The 18,301-nt window shown below is 37.4% G+C and overlaps 1 protein-coding gene and 1 long non-coding RNA gene across 3 annotated transcripts in view; one reads left to right on the top strand and one right to left on the bottom strand.

Annotated features, from left to right (window-relative positions):
• PRKG1 (protein kinase cGMP-dependent 1) overlaps positions 1-18,301 on the bottom strand; it is a 1,231,494-nt gene that overhangs the window by 479,945 nt on the left and 733,248 nt on the right. The gene's annotated exons all lie outside the window — the stretch shown is intronic.
• Positions 1-18,301, top strand: part of LOC309642415 — a 126,778-nt gene that overhangs the window by 4,589 nt on the left and 103,888 nt on the right. The window contains exon 2 of the long non-coding RNA XR_014253177.1: positions 296-1,789. This is a non-coding gene — a long non-coding RNA (uncharacterized lncRNA). The remainder of the gene's footprint in view (positions 1-295; positions 1,790-18,301) is intronic.

Below are 18,301 nucleotides of genomic sequence, written 5' to 3'. Positions count from 1 at the left end.
AGGATTTTTTTTTAATTAATTAATTAATTTATTTTTGGCTGTGTTGGGTCTTCGTTTCTGTGCGAGGGCTTCCTCTAGTTGCGGCAAGTGGGGACCACTCTTCATCACGGTGCACGGGCCTCTCACTATCGTGGCCTCTCTTGTTGCGGAGCACAGGCTCCAGACGCGCAGGCTCAGTAGTTGTGGCTCACGGGTTTAGTTGCTCCGCGGTATGTGGGATCTTCCCAGACCAGGGCTCGAACCTGTGTCCCCTGCATTGGCAGGCAGACTCTCAACCACTGCGCCACCAGGGAAGCCCTCTGTGCAGTTTTTTACAAAATATATATTCTAGCAATACTTTAAAATACAAAATATATCCCAAGAGAGCTATGTGTAAAAGAGCTAAAAGAATTTTTTTTTGAAATTATGGCCAACTCCAGAGATATGTAAAAGCAGTAAATATAGACAATGCAATTCCTAGCTTATGAAACACCTGAAATAGAGTGCATCCTAACTTAATAACTAAAAAATTCTGCTTCCAGCTTTATCTGAAGAAGCATTTTGTAATAGTGCCACACGTATATGTTGGAAATCTGATTTTTTTTTTCCCCCAAAGCGGCACAAATCTGCACTTCATGACAACAGTTACCTTTTATATTATACTCTGTGAAATTATGTAAACCCTAAATTCAATTTTGGAGATGGGTTTGCTAGGACAATAGTTTGGTGCATTAAAAAAAAAAAAAAAAAAGATTAAAGACAGTAGTAGCAAAATACATTTACCTAGAAATGGATCTATTTCTTGACTTATGCCTAAAAATGCAACATAGGTATTTGTCAATTATTAAGTAGTTGATTATCTGTCCTTTAACTTTTCTACCCACAGCCCATCTTCCCACTCCCATGGCTAATTTTCCTGGATAGCTTATAATGTCTTTGAAATAGTAGTCACAACACCACCACCACCATCAAAAAGATGAAACTACAGATATCTCAGTTTGTTTCTTAATACTTCTTTACCTCTAATAATATGACTGAGAATGATTCAGAGGTCATTAATATTAATATTAATATTATTATATGCTGAAACTTGCATGAGCTTTGGAAATCATCTTCTCCAACTGTCTGATGTTATGGGTAAGAAAATGCAGACACAGAGAACTTAAGTAGCGAGCTTGTAGTCACAAAGCTGGTAAGCAGCAGTTGGTCCTAAAACCCAAGGCTTCTGACTCCGAGTTGAAAACCTTTTCCCATCATACTGTGTGTGGGCCGGCAATCATTGCAGAAAAGACTGAAAAGCCTATTGATATTTATTCTTAAATTTCCTAACATTAGATGGCCTTTATCTAAACTTTATCAAACCAAATTTCAGTTCCTATAACCAGTTTTGTAGGAAGTTGGAAATATTTTTCCATCATTAAAATCATTATTTAATAATGTATTACCTAGCTGTAACAGTTCAACCTGTATATGTGTTTTAAAATTTTTATGTACTATTATTTTAAATAAATTTATTTATTTTTGGCTGCGTTGGGTCTTCGTTGCTGTGCATGGGCTTTTCTCTAGTTGCGGTGAGCGGGGGCTACTCTTCGTTGTGGTGCACGGGCTTCTCATTGCAGTGGCTTCTCTTGTTGCGGAGCATGGGCTCTAGGCATGCGGGCTTCAGTAGTTGTGGCACGTGGGCTCAGTAGTTGTGGCTCGTGGGCTCTAGAGCACAGGCTCAGTAGTTGTGGCGCATGGGCTTAGCTGCTTCGCTGCATGTGGGATCTTCCTGGACCAGGGCTCGAACCCGTGTCCCCTGCATTGGCAGGTGGATTCTTAACCACTGTGCCACCAGGGAAGTCCCTTATGTACTATTGAAAATCTTCCTGGGAATTCAGTTCAACTAGCTCCTCACAGGAGGGAGAGGGAGTGCTGAATGTTGGCAAGCACACTTGTACTTACACCAATCTCCACTCCTATTCTCATCTGGGCACATAAAGGTCTTGTTGGGAGGGTGGTGAGAGAAAATTATGTGTGATTTGAAAGTTCCCTATAAGATTTTGATTACACTGTATCTAGCTGAGAACCACTTAAAGGCATCCTGGAGAATCATTACTCCCAATAAAAGTTATTTTCAAATGAATATAAAACGTTAGTATAGTTGATGCCACAGTTTACCATTAGATTCCCTGGATCCAGGAAGATTTGTGTAGGAGATAAAGTGAAAACAGCTCTGATGAGACCAAAGTTCATGACCTCCCACAGTGCCTGCCATGGTGCCTGCAATTCCCTCAAAGAGATTCAATTATCAGAGTAAGGTATATTCTTTGGAAGATATAGGTTTAAAAATCTGGGTTACTTGGAAAGGAATCCAGGAACCCGGCTGAGTCCTCCATTTTCCATCAATAACACATACTAGCATGAACTGATTTATTACAACAATTCTCGCTTTAGGAGACAGATTGGCACTTCTCGAGAAGATGAAATCCCAAGTATTTCAATACTGTGGGAAACACATAAGGTCACGTTAGTGTCCTACAGAAATTTGGACCCAGGAGTCTGTGGACCTTACTAAAAGGTAGCCAATCGGAAGGCACACCATACCTTTCTCGCAGTTCTGCCTCAACCTGTGCCAGGCTGACAATTTTCTTTTTTTAGAAAGAAAACATTCACAGAGCAAGATTAACTTTTTACTTCATGGAAATTCAAAGGATCGAAGCAACAGCAACTTGATTATATCTCAGCGCTATTCTTCTCCACCAAAGGTAAGCAATTTACTTGATCTGAAAAGCCAGGGTGTGAGAATCTCACCTCTACATTCAAACCCTCCAGCGTTCAAAGACTTCCTACACTGATAATATGAGCAATTTCTCCAAAGTCTGGATAAACCCAGTAATGACAGATCTATAAAAGAGGATTAATTTTTTTTGTATAAGTTTGCTTTATGTGATATAAGAGTGGGATTTGTACTATTTTTGCCCTGAGAGAAAGGCCTGTCACCTTGAATTAAAAAACAAGTAGTATTACCCAGGTGGTACTTGGCTGATGCATCATCAGTCAAGAGGGTTGGGGAGAATACTTACTTTATTTTGCATTTGTTCAGTGTTTTCCAAATTTTAGATCATTTAAAAATACTTAATGCAACATTATCTTTACAACTACATGGGGACAACCTAAAGCATTCTATTAACTGAATTATTATTCCAAATAACTTACCCAAAGTAAAACAGCTTATAAATAATAGAGCTGGGACTAGAACACAGGTCTTTTAAACTCTAGTTCTTCTATTCTTTCTGTTCCATGACACTGACTATTTAAAATGACAGAAATACAAAGATACCTCTACACGCACCAATGTGAGGGTTCAGATCCTTCAAGCCATGGCATTGGTGAAAAGAAAGAATGAAGGTCTCAGAAGCATAGCCTTGGCTGGCAGGTATTAAAAATGGTTTTCAAGGGGGTAAGCAAAAGAAAGCAAGGACTATCTGTAATTAAGGGGTGGCTTTAAAAAGTCAGTTTACTGTTTTCTTCTGCTGACTCGTCTAGGAAGAGGCTGGCATGGATGAGAAGCCAGGGGCAATGGGAATTTTCTGTAACACCCTCAGGTAAAAGAAAGTCAGTGTTACCATGGCTGAGTTTAATAGGAATCATTCACTGCAATATGATGGCATTTCGCATTTTGTCCATTATATTTTAGATGTAGAATTTAATTGAATATACTATTTTAGATGTATATTTCAGATGTAGAATTTAGATTAAATATGCTACTAAGTTAAAGGAAATCAATTAATGTTTGTATTTTTAAGAAACATCTTCATCTCTCAAGTATACACAGTCAAGAAGAGCTTTACCCTTGCGCCCAAACAGCTACATTTAGGTAATAATACTTCCCTTATTTGTGTTACCCAAATGAGAAGCATACTACTTATCTTGAATTCACAGAGCTCCATAATAATCTCAGACCCTGTGACTCTTAACCTTGCAAGATATTATGGGAAGCTAGGGGATTCACATTAAATAATGACTCCTGAGTCATCAGCTTTTGAAATATGCTCATCTACCACAAGGACCATGGGTTTGAAACCCTGAGGGTGAACAGTATGCACTTGTATCTGCTACTATAAAACTACAAACTCAAGGAAAATTCTCTTGCGTATTTTCTATGTAAAAACCTCTTTTTAAAACACAATTTATAATGTAATACTATTTGAGTTTTATGCAAATGTTATATCTAGTTTATATCTTAGAAAGACGGGAGCCATAATATCTTAACATTAAACAGGTACTAGCACAATATAATTAGCTCTCCAAAGGAAAGTATTTCCTATGCTAAGAGAAATGTGCTTTTGTTTTTAATGCTTAGGGATGCACATAGTAATAACTAAAATTCTAGCTAAATAAAAATTACTTTTTTAAAAAAAAGTAATAATAGTCATTCTACTTTCCACAACTTAACACAACTTGGCAAATAAACAGTATTTCCATTTTTGAAAGCATCAAAATGCCTTCTCTTTGTTGTAATATGCATTTTTCACAACATCAGTGATACCCTTGTGTTCACATAATGGCTACCAAAATACATTTTCTACAAAGCTCATTCAAGTAGATTGGACAGCAGGAAGCCATGTAGAATCCCATTTACACAGCTAGACTCTTTCGAATGCATAGAATGCTCAGCTGGATACTTTCATTCATTAACAACAACAAGAATAAGGATAACCATAATCTCTACCATAAAAAAAAAAAAAGGCACAGCCTATATTGGCATTTAAGAAAAGTTGATTGCAAGCTAAGATCCCAGTGGTAGGATTACTTTAAAAGCTAAAAAAAAAAATCTAACTAAAGACACGAAGGATCAAGTAAAAGTAGAGCAAATCATCATCAACACCAGAGCTTCAAGCAGATACTTCATATTACAAAGAGATAATTGTTGAAATAATGGGTTCCTGTTGATGCTCTCCACAATTTCTCTGACTTCCCCTCTAATTTGGTCTTTTTGAAAAGCCGAGCGATATATTTAATAAATAAATAACTTACTCCAGGGAAGCAAAACTACTAGAGACTGAAAGCTGTTGTCTCTTTAAATAGTCATTTATTTGTATATGAATGGAGTGATATTCCCATTAGCTAAAGCATAGTTTGAATCCTGGAGCTTCCGCTTCTCAGGCTTAAGATCATTCAAAGGCAGACTAAGAAGCAAAACAAAACCAGATTATGTAAAATGTAAACATTTTGACATCCCAAAACAATAATAACCACCAAAAACTTTTAAATGAGAGACCTTTTATAGCATGTTAGACAAAAATTAATACCTTGAATAAAACACACATCAGGGTTAGAACGGTCATTTCTAGACTGTGCTCCTCAGCGCTTTAGGTGATGATGGAAGTAAGCTGTGATGGGCCAGTCAGGCTGACAGCGTTCCAGGCCCCCAACCCTGCGTCTCAGCCAGATGAGTTTTGCTTTTATTGATTTTATATACTGGACTTCTGAGTAAAGCTTTTGTTTGAAGAACGTAGACTAATGATATTAAAACAAAAACTCTGAAACCCACTATTTTAGAAATACCTTCATGGACCCAGAAAAATGTTTATATATTAACAATATATTGCTGATATATAAACAGTGTTAATCATAAAACCACTTAATCCCATTCTTATTATATACACACAAAGAGATAATTACCAAAATGATGTTAACAGATTATTTTATTTCTAATAAAGGAATAATAGTATCTGTATATTCTAACTTCCTGTAATGAACCTGTATTGTTCATGTATCTTCTTTTAAGATCACAAGTGAGGCTGGAAACTATAATATAGTTGATTTTTAACTCAATAAAGTTGATTTAAAACAGAAAACCAACTGAGGCTGGAAGATCTGTCCATTTTATTCTTCTCTCATTAGCACAGTTTGTTGAGAAATAATTACAGTAATAGTCTCGTAACATACAGGTGTTCATCTTACTTTCAGATCAAACAGTAATATCACATAGACACATAGTTTTATTTATTTATTTATCTATTTTTGAACAATATGTTCATTTTATGTTATTCTATTTTTTGACTTGAATAATATATATATATTTTTTATACAGCAGATTCTTATTACTCATCCATTTTATACACATCAGTGTATACATGTCAATCCCAATCTCCCAATTCATCACACCACCTCCTCCAGCCCCCACCGCTTTCCCCCCTTGGTATCCATACGTTTGTTCTCTACATCTGTGTCTCAATTTCTGCCCCGCAAACCAGTTCATTTGTACCATTTTTCTAGGTTCCACATATATGCGTTAATATACAATATTTGTTTTTCTCTTTCTGACTTACTTCACTCTGTATGACAGTCCCTAGATCCATCCACATTTCAACAAATGACCCAATTTCATTCCTTTTTATGGCTGAGTAATATTCCATTGTATACATGTACCACATCTTCTTTATCCATTCATCTGTCGATGGGCATTTACATTGCTTCCATGACCTGGCTATTGTAAATAGTGCTGCAATGAACATTGGGGTGCATGTGTCATTTTGAATTATGGTTTTCTCTGGGTACATGCCCAGTAGTGGGATTGCTGGGTCATATGGTAATTCTATTTTTAGTTTTTTAAGGAACCTCCATACTATTCTCCATAGTGGCTGTATCAATTTACATTCCCACCAACAATGCAAGAGGGTTCCCTTTTCTCCACACCCTCTCCAGCATTTGTTGTTTGTAGATTTTCTGATGATGCCCATTCTAACTGGTGTGACGTGATACCTCATTGTAGTTTTGATTTGCATTTCTCTAATAATTAGTGATGTTGAGCAGCTTTTCATGTGCTTCTTGGCCATCTGTATGTCTTCTTTAGAGAAATGTCTATTTAGGTCTTCTGCCCATTTTTGCATTGGGTTGTTTGTTTTTTTAATATTGAGCTGCATGAGCTGTTTTATATTTTGGAGATTAATCCTTTGTCCATTGATTCGTTTCCAAATATTTTCTCCCATTCTGAGGGCTGTCTTTTTGTCTTGTTTATGGTTTCCTTTGCTGTGCACAACCTTTGAAGTTCCATTAGGTCCCATTTGTTTATTTTTGTTTTTATTTCCATTACTCTAGGAGGTGGACCAAAAAAGATCTTGCTGTGATTTATATCAAACAGTGTTCTTCCTATGTTTTCCTCTAAGAGTTTTATAGTGTTCAGTCTTACATTTAGGTCTCTAATCCATTTTCAGTTTATTTTTGTGTATGGTGTTAGGAAGTGTTCTAATTTCATTCTTTTACATGTAGCTGTCCAGTTTTCCCAGCACCACTTACTGAAGAGACTGTCTTTTCTCCATCGTATATCCTTGCCTCCTTTGTCATAGATTAGGTGACCATAGGTGCGTGGGTTTATCTCTGGGCTTTCTATCTTGTTCCATTGATCTATGTTTCTGTTTTTGTGCCAGTACCATACTGCCTTGATTACTGTAGCAATATAGTATAGTCTGAAGTCAGGGAGTCTGATTCCCCTAACTCCATTCTTTTCCCTCAAGACTGCTTTGGCTATTTGGGGTCTTTGGTGTCTCCAAACAAATTTTAAGATTTTTTGTTCTAGTTCCGTAAAAAATGCCATTGGTAATTTGATAGGGATTGCATTGAATCTGCAGACTGCTTTGGGTAGTATAGTCATTTTCACAATGTTGATTCTTCCAATCCAAGAACATGGTATATCTCTCCATCTGTTGGTATCATCTTTTATTTCTTTCATCAGTGTCTTATAGTTTTCTGCATACAGGTCTTTTGTCTCCCTAGGTAGGTTTATTCCTAGGTATTTTATTCTTTTTGTTGCAATGGTAAATGGGTGTGTTTCCTTAATTTCTCTTTCAGATTTTTCATCATTAGTGCATAGGAATGTAAGAGATTTCTGTGCATTAATTTTGTATCCTGCAACTTTACCAAATTCATTGATTAGATCTAGTAGTTTTCTGGTGGCATCTTTAGGATTCTCTATGTATAGTATCATGTCATCTGCAAACAGTGACAGTTTTACTTCTTCTTTTCCAATTTGGATTCTTTTTATTTCTTTTTCTTCTCTGATTGCCATGGCTAGGACATCTGAAACCATGTTGAATAATAGTGGTGAGAGTGGACATCCTTGTCTCGTTCCTGATCTTAGAGGAAATGCTTTCAGTTTTGCACCATTGAGAATGATGTTTGCTGTGGGTTTGTCATATGTGGCCTTTATTATGTTGAGGTAGGTTCCCTCTATGCCCACTTTCTGGAGAGTTTTTACCATAAATTGCTGTTGAATTTTGTCAAAAGCTTTTTCTGCACCTATTGAGATGATCATATGGTTTTTACTCTTCAATTTATTAATATGGTGTATCACATTGATTGATTTGCGTATATTGAAGAATCCTTGCATCCCTGGGATAAATCCCACTTGATCGTGGTGTATGATCCTTTTAATGTGTTGTTGGATTCTGTTTGCTAGTATTTTGTTGAGGATTTTTGCATCTATATTCATCAGTGATATTGGTCTGTAATTTTCTTTTTTGGTAGTATCTTTGTCTGGTTTTGGTATCAGGGTGATGGTGGCCTCATAGAATGAGTTTGGGAGTGTTCCTTCCTCTGCAATTTTTTGGAAGAGTTTGAGAAGGATGGGTGTTAGCTCTTCTCTAAATGTTTGATAGAATTCCCCTGTGAAGCCATCTGGTCCTGGACTTTTGTTTGTTGGAAGATTTTTAATCACAGTTTCAATTACATTACTTGTGATTGGTCTGTTCATATTTTCTGTTTCTTCTTGTTTCAGTCTTGGAAGGTTATACCTTTCTAAGAATTTGTCCATTTCTTCCAGGTTGTCCATTTTATTGGCATAGAGTTGCTTGTAGTAGTCTCTTAGGATGCTTTGTATTTCTGCGGTGTCTGTTGTAACTTCTCCTTTTTCATTTCTAATTTTATTGATTTGAGTCCTGTCCCTCTTTTTCTTGATGAGTCTGGCTAATGGTTTATCAATTTTGTTTATCTTTTCAAAAACCAACTTTTAGTTTTATTGATCTTTGCTATTGTTTTTTTTGTTTCTATTTCATTTACTTGTGCTTTGATGTTTATGATTTCTTTCCTTCTGCTAACTTTGGGTTTTGTTTTTTCTTCTTTCTCTAGTTCCTTTAGGTGTAAGGTTACATTGTTTATTTGAGATTTTTCTTGTTTCTTGAGGTAGGCTTGTACAGCTATAAACTTCCCTCTTAGAACTGCTTTTGCTGCATCCCATAGGTTTTGGATTGTCGTGTTTTCATTGTCATTTGTCTCTAGGTATTTTTTGATTTCCTCTTTGATTTCTTCAGTGATCTCTTGGTATTAGGTAACATATTGTTTAGCCTCCATGTGTTTGTGTTTTTTATGTGTTTTTCCCTGTAATTCATTTCTAATCTCATAGCATTGTGGTCAGAAAAGATGCTTGATATGACTTCAATTTTCTTAAATTTACTGAGGCTTGATTTGTGACCCAAGACGTGATCTATCCTGGAGAATGTTCTGTGCGCACTTGAAAAGTAACTGTAATCTGCTGTTTTTTGATGGAATGTCCTATAAATATCAATTAAATCTATCTGGTCTATTGTGTCATATAAAGCTTGTGTTTCCTTATTTATTTTCATTTTGGATGTTCTGTCCATTGGTGTAAGTGAGGTGTTAAAGTCCCCCACTATTATTGTGTTACTGTCAATTTCCTATTTTATAGCTGTTAGCAGTTGCGTTATGTATTGAGGTGCTCCTATGTTGGGTGCATATATATTTATAATTGTTATATCTTCTCCTTGGAATTATCCCCTGATCATTATGTAGTGTCCTTCCTTGTCTCTTGTAACATTCTTTATTTTGAAGTCTATTTTATCTGATATGAGTATTTCTACTCCAGCTTTCTTTTGATTTCCATTTGCATGGAATACCTTTTTCCATCCCATCACTTTCAGTCTGAATGTGTCCCTAGGTCTGAAGTGGGTCCCTTGTACACAGCATATATATGGGTCTTGTTTTTGTATCCATTCAGCAAGCCTGTGTCTTTTGGTTGGAGCATTTAATCCATTCACGTTTAGGGTAATTATCGATATGTATGTTCCTATGACCATTTTCTTAATTGTTTTGGGTTTGTTTTTGTAGGTCCTTTTCTTCTCTTGTGTTTCCCACTTAGAGAAGTTCCTTTAGCATTCGTTGTAGAGCTGGTTTGGTGGTGCTGAATTCTCTTAGCCTTTGCTTGTCTGTAAAGCTTTTGATTTCTCCATCGAATCTGAATGAGATCCTTGACGGGTACAGTAATCTTGGTTGTAGGTTCTTCCCTTTCATCACTTAAAGTATACCATGCCACTCCCTTCTGGCTTGTGGAGTTTCTGCTGAGAAATCTGCTGTTAACCTTATGGGAGTTCCCTTGTATGTTATTTGTCGTTTTTGCCTTGTTGCTTTTAATAATTTTTCTCTGTCTTTAATTTTTGCCAATTTGATTACTATGTGCCTTGGCATGTTTCTCCTTGGGTTTATCCTGTGTGGGACTCACTGCGCTTCCTGGACTTGGGTGGCTATTTCCTTTCCCATGTTGGGGAAGTTTTCGACTATAATCTCTTCAAATATTTTCTCTGGTCCTCTCACTCTCTTTTTTCCTTCTGGGACCCCTATAATGCGAATGTTGTTGCGTTTAATGTTGTCCCAGAGGTCTCTTAGGCTGTCTTCATTTCTTTGCATTCTTTTTTCTTTATTCTGTTCCATGGTAATGAATTCCACCATTCAAGCCTCAGATTAATTGATTACAGCATTTTACACTAGTGCTCCCCAACAGCAATACAATGCAAGCCCAAGATTCAATTTTAAATTTTGTATTTGCTGTATTAAGAACAAACAGTTGGAAAGAAAACTTTAATAATATTATATTTAACCCAATATATCCAAAGATTATCATATCAGTATGTAATAAAGATAAAAATTATTAATAAAATATTTTACATTTTTTCATATTAACTTTTGTAAGTCCAGTACGTATTTTGTACGTATAACACATTTCAATTCAGACTAGTCACATTTCAAATGCTCAGTAGCCACTTATGGCTAGTGGCTATCATATTGGACAACTCAACTATACGGCATTTTAAACATATAACATTATAAAGTATTGTCTTCCTTTGGTATAGAAAGCATTTCATATCTCCTCAATCCTCCTACAGCAAACCACATTGAAAGACTTTTATATGTAATTTGTTCCAGTCTTATCTACTCTCACTATCTACTTCTCACTTCTCTTCAAAGTAGGCCTCTGAGTTCAGCCAAATGACTTTCCTCAGTTTCCCACAAAAAAGACTTTCTGTCAACCTGTCTAAATCATTTCTGTCCTCCAAGGCCCAACACAAACCCCATCAATGACAAGAATGTGTTCCTGATTATTCTACAAGTCCTATAGCACGCAATGTCTATATCATTACATTTGCTGTTTAATTGTAGATGGAACTCTTCTCAGTTATTATATATTTCTTTTGAATTCTAAGGTTTCTGAGAATAAGGATCATGTTTCATACGTTTCTTGTCTGTCTCCAGTGTTATCTAGTAGAGTATTTTGAACATATTGAATTGAAATACTTTACGTAAGTCCTCTATATTTTAAAATTTGTTTGTCTCAAAAGTCATGATCCAGGACACTTGAAGTTTAGAAAAGAAAGAAAGAGAAGAGAAGAAAAGAAAAGAACAGGAAACAAAGGAAAAGAAAAGAACCTGATAGATGCAAGGAAAAGAACTTACTAATAATTAAAGCTGTCGAAAGAAGAAACGAGTTGGTCATGAGGGTTTCATGACTGGTAGAGGGTTTAGTTAGCCACTTGTTTGAGAAATTATAAGGAGAATTTCTATACCAAGTGGATAGCTGAATTTGATGATGTCTAAATACCATTCTGATTTTAAGATTCTGTACACAAGAAAGCTAATGTGTGAAATTTACAATGCATCTGTTATTTCAGGATCTGTCAGTCTGCAAGAGAGAACTGGTTAATGAATAAATAATTGGACAGCTTTTAAAAGACTTGATTAGCTTCCATTTGTCCACAAATATAAAGTTAGCTTTGACAAAGTTGGCTTACATTTCTAACATAAAGCAGGTATAAATCTAATCAGCTGTGCCAAAACTGCTTAGAAGACAAGATGCTTGCTTGACTATTTTTGGAAGTTATTTTAGTACCAATAGATCTCTAGCTTCTAATGACTTTGATGTAGATTGCTAAGGGGATTGTTTACTAGGTGAGACAGTGAGAAGGCTTACCTCCCAACCCCATCCCACTCCAGCCCTAAATAATCTCTCCCTCTCTCTATCACTAAGAATGAAAGACAGTATGGGGCAGAGTCAGCCAACCATCAGTTCTCTAGATGATCGATATCAGTCAGCATTGATCTGTCCCTGACAGCATGTCAGATGGGTCCACCCCTCTCCTAAGTGTCCAGGGAGCGTGTACACCTTAACAATTAAGAAGCTTTCGCCTCCATATTTGGCTTGAAACCTCAGAATCAGAAAGATTAAAGCAATTTGCAAGTTCAGAATCAGTTAACTCAATTCCTAAGTATTAAAATTATTTCTTATTCCAGACTTCTAAAAAGAGAGAGAGATTAGTGTAAGTAGCTAATTCACATGTGTAGGCATTTTTTGTAATAGAGTTCTGATTTTCTTCCAAAGTATAATTGAGAGGGCTAACATTCCAAATTGAATACTGCCTCATAGTTAGCGGTACCCGTGGGGAGCCTTCACATTCTCATCTAATCCAGCACTGCCTTTCCAGTGACAGCACACCTCAAGAAGAAACACAATTTCTGGATGTCTGACCTAAACTAGTCCTTATTAAAGACTTATAATAATGCTCTCATTATTTAAATAGCTTATCTGGAATTCATGCTGCCCTCTCCTAAAAGTTACTTTGAAGGGAGATACAATCCTCTTTCAGTGGCAGAGGGTGTTCATGGTGACCACTTTCTAAATGGGCACTTTCTTTGTGACAGCATAATAGTTCTATGAGCTTGGCTGAAGGTCCAGTGGTTCAGCTGGTGATAGACCAAAGAAAGAGACAAACACAGAGTTCCACAAGGTAGGGAGCCCCATTTTGCTCTGAAGGCAGAGAGACCTGAGTTCTAATCACGGACTGCCTCAGGCTAGCCTTGTGTCCTTGCTAACTCCCTCAACCTCAGTGGACTTCCATATCACCCTGTGTTAACGTTAAGGTCACCCATTTGGGTAAGTGACTACCGAGGAAAGTAAACGAAAAAGCCTCGAGCTCATGACGGACCCCCAACAAGAGTTAATGAACTCTTTGCCACTGAATGGGTCATGTAGCCAGAGGATTACCAGTACGACCTGAAGTGATGTCTCAGGACAGATCAGGATGGAAACCTAAGACTTGCTTGTAGGGTGAAAGACTATATCCAAAAAAGCACAAGGGGCCAAACTGGGTCAGGAAAGAGGCTCACGCAGTAAGACTTTCCGTGGGGAGTCAGAGAGTCATAAGCAAAATAAGGGAAGAGTCGGGCACCTGGGGAATAACTAAATACAGAGAAAAATCAGAGCAGCCAGATGGCACGGCCCAAAGGATGAACTGAACCAGTGGCTGCTTGGGTCATAAAAGATTTCCCATCCAGGGCTAAAGGGTCCCTGTTACACTGAGCTTAGGATTCACAAGAACTCTGAGAACCTCAAGACAAAGCAGCAAATTTAGGGTGTTAAAAAATTAAAAAAAGAAGAATGTCCACGTGCTTCAGGGAAAGAGACCTTTCCATGCTACCAAATACAGTAGCCACTCAGAGGGTTAAAACATTTATGTAAAGGAAATCCATTTCACAGTTTACAGTTCATATTTTAAAGACCATATTAATTGAAGCGGAGTTACCCTAGGCCAGTAAATTATGAAAGATACGCTTTTTTTACTCTGTCAGTTGGAACATATGGTTTAAAAATGTTAAAGCTATCAGCAAACATTTATGAAGGGCCTACTATATTCAAGGCACAAGACCCTCTAAATGAAATCCAGACCCAGGTACATTTTACTCTCTCTGACCACATGCCTATTGATTTAAAGATCAGGCCAGGTATTTTGAGGGAAACTAACTGTACTGAGAGGATAAAATATAATTGAACAGATCATCTCAGTTGTGCCTGATTTGTACTGACAGAGCATCTTTGCTTCTCACAATTTTGAGGACAGTTCTGCTATAACTGATTTTGTCAGATAGATATGAATAGACCATCTAAAATTCTTGTATAATTTTTTTTGAAAGAAATTCAATAGGAATTGAAATTTTACAATTCAAACAAATTGGGGTCTAGAAATTCTCATCTTTTCAAAAGAAGTGGAATAGAGACCAGTATTTCAATATACATGGGTTTTGATCATTACACAATCGCTTCTTGAATATTTTCTTCCATGAAATTGCTTCTGTATTTTACCAAATTTTTCCTAACTATATACATATGTGTTCATATGGTTAAGAACAATGGCACTACCTTGAAAAAGAGTCAAGGGCCCCCCAGGTTAGAGTTTCCAGGTAAAATACAGGATACCCCATTCATAAACTTGAAATAAGCAACAAGCTAGCCAAACTGCTACATTCCCAATAGCTTACTAAAAGATTATATTTTATTTATAATTTAATTAAGCACCTAATGTATGAATTGCCAATTGTGTGGTGCTAGATTCAGTATCACTAGTTTCTTTTACTCAAGTAACAGATGAAACATCTTAATATTAGTGCTTTTACAGTACTACATGAGAGGTGCCTGTGAAATAATAAGTGTATATATATATAGTTCTCTGTCCCCAGTACCTGACACAGAGCTCCTAAAACTCTTGTAAATAGGGATACTAAAAGAATCTTTTGTTCTAATATTTAGTCTTTGATCCTAGTACCTGACAGAGCTTCTAAGACCTTATAATTTCCTGATGATTGCAGGGTCTGACATAGAGCTCCAAGCACCTTGGAATTTTCTGGGTGAAATGAGTGTCTTTTGCTCTAATGACATGGCCCTTTGTGGGCTCCTGAGTGGGGGCTGGTCACCAGAAAGAGCAAAACATAATTAGAAGTTTGGAACCTTCATCCCCATCCCCCATCCTCTGGAGAGGAGAGAAGGGCTGGAAGTGGAGTTAATAATCGCTCATGCCTACGTGATGAAGCCTTTACAAAGGTCCTCGAAGTATGAGGCTCAAAGAGCTTCCACGTTGGTGAACACATCCATGTGCTGGGAGGGTGGCACCCCCCAACTCCACAAGGACAGAAGCTCCTGTGCTCGAGACCCTTCCAGACCTTGCCTTGTGTATCACTACACCTGGCCGTTCATCTGTATCCTTTACTATAGCCTTTAAAATAAATCAGTAAATATAAGTGTTTCCTTGCGTTCTGTGTACCATTCTAGCAAATCACCAAATCCAAGGAAGGGGTCACGGGAACCCCAATTTATAGCCAGTTATTCAGGAGCACGGGTACCAACCTGGGCTTACAATTGGCATCTCAAGTGCGGGGGAGACAGCCTTGTGGGACTGAGCCTTTAACTTGCGGAATCTGATGCTAACTCCAGGGAAATAGTCTCAGAATTAAATCGAATTGTAGGACACTCAGCTGGTGTCACAGAATTGCTTGATGTGTGGAAAACACACATAGCTGGCATCAGAAGTGTTGTGAGTATGGTAGGGGTGTGAGAATAAAGGAAAACGCAGGAGAGTTTTTCTAAGACAGCATGTCACAGACAGTGAAATCAAACACTGCAAAAAGCTCTTAGGTGATGCTGATGATTGCAGAAATATTTAACTACTAAATCTGCTGCGTGCAAAGAATGAAAGCATAAGGTTTTGTGAAATTGTACACCTGGGTAGGGTTGCCAGATTTAGTAAATAAAATACAGGAGGCACAGAGAAATTTGAATCTCAAATAAACTGAAAAAATAATATAAATATATCCTATGCAATATTTGAGATATACTTGTGCTACAAAATTATTTGCTGCTTATCTGAAGTTCAAATTTAACTGGATGTCCTATATTTTTTCTGGCAACCTTATATCTGGGGGGGCCCTCACCTAGTCTGAGGGCTCAAGAAAGGTGTCTATTAGGAGGTGGACTGATTTGAAATGATTGTGTAATTATCTTTAAAAGTTTTATGGGAAGAGGGCTTCCCTGGTGGTGCAGTGGTTAAGAATCTGCCTGCCAGTGCAGGGAACACGGGTTCGAGCCCTGGTCCAGGAAGATCTCACATGCCACGGAGCAACTAAGCCTGTGCACCACAACTACTGAGCCTGCGCTCTAGAGCCGGTGAGCCACAACTACTGAAGCCCGCGCGCCTAGAGCCCATGCTCCGCATCAAGAGAAGCCACCGCAATGAGAAGCCTGCACGCCGCAATGAGGAGTAGCCCCCGCTCGCCACAACTAGAGAAAGCCCGCGCGCAGCAACAAAGACTCAACTCAGCCAAAAATAAATAAATAAATTAATTAATTAAAAAAAAAAGTTTTATGGGAAGAATAAATATGCCTTTGAAGGAGACCCATAACCTATGTTAAATTAAAAGTGTTATCATATGTGGGGACTTCCCTGGTGGTCCAGTGGGTAAGACTTCGTGCTCCCAATGCAGGGGGCCTGGGTGCAACCGCTGGCTGGGGAACTAGATCCCGCATGCATGCCGCAACTAAGAGTTCGCATGGCACAACTAAGAAGTCCACATACCGCATCGAAGATCCCATGTGCTGCAACTAAGACCTGGAGCAGCCAAAATAAATAAATAAATAAATAAATAATATTTTTTAAAAAAAGAAAGAAAAAAGTGTTATCATATGTAAGGCCTGATGGTCTGAGTTAGCTTGATTCCAGTATGCTTTGACTCCTAACCGCAGAGATTTTTCCCAGAGCTCTTGACACACTATCTCTGTGATGTTTAGACTATCTTTCCTATCAGACAATAAACTCCTAAAGGCAGCAAATGCATCCTTCCCTATGGCTAGCCCAAAAGCTAGCTCAATACCAGATACATACATCTTAGAGCATTAATACATGTTTTAAATAAATAGGAGAATTATAAACTGTATTTCATGGTAAAGTGGACACTAGTCAATCAATGTAAAACTGTTATAAAATTAAATATATTTATTCTATTTTAATCCCTGTTATGTCTGCTAGTGATTTCACATTATGCCCATATGCATAAAACATTCAGACGAAATTGATAAATACATTTTTTGGTTGCAAGTCGGTTGTGGGACCACACCTGCAGAATTATGGCTAATATTTGGAGATTAAAAATCAAATACTTATTAAACAGAGATATAGCTTTAATATATTTTAAGATCAAATTCATAAGCCCCTCAAATAAAGTGCTGCAAAGCTTTTGAAATTCACATAAACCTGATTAAATGTTAAAGATTTGGCATCTGTCCCCTGAGGAGCACTTTAATATAACAAGAATTACAAATGAATCTCCCAGGGTAAATCTAGGAAAAAATACTTGGGAACGATATATTGAGAGGTTAAAACTGGTGCTATGTATTCTAATTAGCTCTAAATCTAAAGTGTGTAACAGCTGGAGCTGGCACCTTATATAGCAAACGACTTGCTACCATTGAATTGTTCCTGCCCCCGCCAATTCATATGTTGAAGCCTTAGCCTTAACCCCCAATGTGACTGCACTTGGAGATGGGGCTGTTAGGAGGTGATTAAGATTAAATGAGGTCATAAGAGTGGAGTCCTAATCCAATAGGATTGGTGGATTTATAAGAAGAGGAAGAGAGAGATTTCCTCCACTCATGCACCAAGGGAAGGCATGTGAGCACACAGCAAGAAGGTGGCCATCTGCAAACCCAGAAGAAAGCTCTCACCAGAACCAACTATGCTGGCATTCTGACCTTAGACCTCCAACTTCCAGGACCTCCAACTTAAAACTGTTCTTTAAGCCACCCAGTCTATGGTATTTTGTTACGGCAGCCTGAGCAAACTAAGACGGAACTGAAATAAAAAAAACATTAAGCATTTTCTCATAGATGCCAGACACTACAACCTGCACTTCCCAGTTCGGTATTCAATGATTTAGTGTATGTATGTTTCATAATCTCATCTTTTCAACTTCAGTCTTGTCTGGCTTCCCAGCTAATGAAAGGCAGGACATTTCTACGCAAATTCATTAAAGCTTATCTGAAATCACAACAGTCACTATATAGTTTAAGCAAAAGTAAAATGAGTAGTGGATTTTAACTACACTTCCCAATAGATTAGGTGTTTGACCAAAGATAATCTGAAATGGTGAAATATTTAAGAGAACTTTCACAAAGAATAATGAAAACTCTAGTAGCATCTGTTTAGATGCTATTTTTAGAACTCCAAGTATC

Source organism: Balaenoptera physalus (assembly GCF_965194825.1).
Source record: "Balaenoptera physalus genome assembly, chromosome: 14".
Classification (NCBI taxonomy): Eukaryota; Metazoa; Chordata; class Mammalia; order Artiodactyla; family Balaenopteridae; genus Balaenoptera; species Balaenoptera physalus.
This window is presented reverse-complemented; position numbering and strand designations above follow the sequence as displayed.